The sequence below is a fragment of the Nicotiana tomentosiformis genome, chromosome 7, assembly GCF_000390325.3.
Source record: "Nicotiana tomentosiformis chromosome 7, ASM39032v3, whole genome shotgun sequence".
In the NCBI taxonomy this organism is placed as follows: Eukaryota; Viridiplantae; Streptophyta; class Magnoliopsida; order Solanales; family Solanaceae; genus Nicotiana; species Nicotiana tomentosiformis.
In genome coordinates, this window is record NC_090818.1 from 127,851,362 (window position 1) to 127,854,728 (window position 3,367).

General features: G+C 33.8%; 1 long non-coding RNA gene across 1 annotated transcript; it reads right to left on the reverse strand.

The window, feature by feature from the left end:
* Window positions 1-257: 257 nt before the first annotated feature.
* Window positions 258-3,157, reverse strand: LOC104089207 (uncharacterized). Its single transcript, XR_684718.4, has 4 exons — window positions 3,019-3,157; window positions 2,087-2,188; window positions 1,207-1,306; window positions 258-449 (listed from the first exon to the last, which is right to left on the reverse strand). It is a non-coding gene; the product is annotated as an uncharacterized lncRNA (long non-coding RNA).
* Between the last annotated feature and the right edge of the window lie 210 nt (window positions 3,158-3,367).

A 3,367-nucleotide genomic window follows, 5' to 3' on the forward strand; every position in this document is an offset into this window, starting at 1 on the left:
ACAAGTATAATACGGTGAATTTTACCAAACCGCCGTAATTGTTAATATAATGTGGCAGTCTTGCTTTGCATATATGGCGGTTCGAAACCGCCGTAATTTCACGTTTAAATTTATCCCAAAAAATATATAATATTTATATTCTGATATGCTATTTCATTATTCCACATGTATATCCTGTTTATTACATCCTATGTTCTTAAATTTGTATAAAGCTTAATAATAATTTTGACACATACATAAAGGATTAATAATTAAAATGCGAGAAGAAAAAGCAGAATATTCCTCATATATCATAAGCACTCCAAAATTACATTAAATGTATTGTTTCAAAGTGTTACTCAACAACAAAATAATACAATCAATCCTAACTGTATTTAGCATTTCTATTTCGTGTGAAGATCTCCTTGACCTGTTGGTGATAATGGAGTGTCACTTCAAAAATACGATGCCTGCAAAAAAGGAAAAGTAATTTTTAACCTTAAATCACTTTAGTTTCTAAGAAAGAAATAATGGTGGAATATAAAACTTTTCACATAATATTCAACAGATAAAGCCATAACCAAAAGAACATTAAACCTTGTGCTGCACTGCAAAATAGATACAACAACAATACAATAACAATAACAAAACCCAGTATAATCTCACTAGTGGGGTCTGGGGAGGGTAGTGTGTACGCAGACCTTACTCCTACCCTGGGGTAGAGAGGTTGTTTCCGATAGACCTTAGGCTCCCTCCTCCAAGAACTCCCCACCTTGCTCTTGGGGTGACTCGAACTCACAACCTCTTGGTTGGAAATGGAGGGTGCTTACCACTAGAGCAATCCACTCTTGTCCACGGCAAAATAGATAATGCATTGCAATAACTGTTCAGGTAATTGTGACCGTGCTTGCAGTTGTCATTATGGTAGTGGTGCAGAAACTCGCGGTAATTATATACAACAGTTGAACTTTATACCAACTCATTCCACTATTAAATATGATAGTTATAGTATGAGCGACTGATGTTCTAATTCATCTTAATTCATGTAGTACAAAAAAGAGGAAAATAGGATGCACTGTCCACAAACTGCAGTAAATAAGAAGTACTTAGGCATATACCTCAACTGTTAAACATTTTAACTAAGGTAAAAACAACTATGCTACATACAGTAGAGTAAGAAATAATTTCACTATTATAGTGGAGTATAATTTAGGCAAGTTTACGTACCTCCTGCAACTGAGGTGTTGCGGGTAGTTAACACCAAATTCTCCCGTCATATTTTCACTTGTAGATACTCCAGTTGTGATGAGATTCACGTCAACATTTTCTGCGCAAGAAACATATTCAGTAGTGCTCAGTATACTTGAAACAAATCAATGATATAAATGAGTTTTCAATTGAACATTTACAAGAAAAAGGTATCTTTTAAACTGATAGAATCTTCTTTGCTCAACCAAAAGTTATTTGAAGTACTAAGAATTAAAATTCAAAACAGAATAGCTGAGTACCAATTATCTTATGCATTTAAGATAAAGTAGTGTCTTCAGCTAACAGGCTACAGAGCTCAAATATGAGATGGAAATACAAAGTCGAATATTAGACGCTATGTTAGAGTAAACATGTTTCTTTAAACACAGTAGTAGAGATATCATATAACCATTACTTGCAACAATCTACAGTACATACTCCAAACTATATAGCTCTTTCAGCCTTTACCGAAAGTCACTTCAACATACCAAAATTAGAGACAATAGCTCCTCTCGATCACCTTTATTGTGCCAAACAAAATAAGTCAAAACACTCGCGTCCAAAATGGAGTAAACATAATACTGCCAATATATAGCTCTTTCAGCCTTTACTGAAAGTCACTTTACCACACCAAAATTAGAGACAATAGATCCTCTCAACTACATTTATTGTGTCAAGCAAAATAAGTCAAACTTACCAAGACATTGCTATTTAAAACTTTGACTTGTCAGATATACTTATTCGGAAAAAAATCAGATTGAAATAGAAGCTTTCGAGTCCCCATCAATATGGTATACTTCACTCATTGCGGAGCTCATAATCGTATTAGAAAAATGAAATATGAAAAAGAAATATGGACCTTAATGATGAACAGAACTTTGATCAATATTACTTCAATCACCAAAACCTTGAATGCCAAACTTCGAACAGAGCCTCTTAAAACATCCTCGTAGAAATGGACCTTAACAAATAAACATCGGGTTACTCTCCAAGATGTTGAATTTGTAAAGTGAACTTACAAAACAACAAAATAGACCAAGCCCGAACATTGCATCACAGAACATCACATTAACCAAAGGACTCCTAATAGCACGTATCGTTGCTTCCGAGAAGATATCAACAAACCAAAATGCTAAAGAAAAGCTCATGCAATCTTGAGTGGTAAACGAAATATTTACTTATCAAGTACATTAATTGCTTTTTAGACACTTAATTAGCAATATAATACGATCGTTTTTTATTTTCTAGCAATCTAGTCTAGATAATAACACAAATCATAAGGATCTTCAATTTTGAATAAACAAGGGCCATAGTCAATATGTTTAGCAGTTCCCCTTTGAGAATCTATAGTGGTATGCATTTCAAAAATACGATAGCAATAACAATTAGCATTTCTGGAAAGTTGCATTTCACCAATAGAACTAGCAAACTTTTTATTTTATTTAAAAGATCTCCAGCTAGGAATTGATATCTGAATTTTTTTTTTGTTTCCAATAGACCTCAATATACCACCCTTAATAATCAAACTAGCATGAAAGCATCGTAATGAAAAATGTGTACAAACTCGAGATCAACTGAAAAACAAACCGAGCAAACTTATTTGACACCGATAAACAGCCACAATTTATTTATATTTTGAGAAAAATTCGTCACAGTCATTTTGGCAGAGGCAACTTCACTAACTACACCAGCAAAAGACCCCAAAAAAAAAAGTTAAGAAAAAATAATTAAAAAAATAAATTAAAAATCGGTATGAAACTAAACTAGCATAGATTAAGCAGAAGATTTTACCAGATGTAGATTCCTAAAACAGATTTGGTACAGATTGTGAAGTGTCGCTGGTGAAAGAGATGAAGTGTCGCCGGAAACCCTAAAGTAAGACAAGGAAATATTGGGCGTACTTTGAGTATGCTCTGATGTTTAAAAGGTTATGAAATTAAAAGAAATATAATGGCGGTTCAAAACTGACGCAAATTCGCACAACCGCCGTATTAAAAATATTAAATATGGCGTCTGCAAATCCGCCATTATTTAGAGTCAATTACGGCGGCTCCGTTAAACCGCCATTTTATAACCGCCGCAATATTGGCTTATTTTTTTTGTAGCAATGGTGTTGTGACGTGAACAAGGATGATGGTGA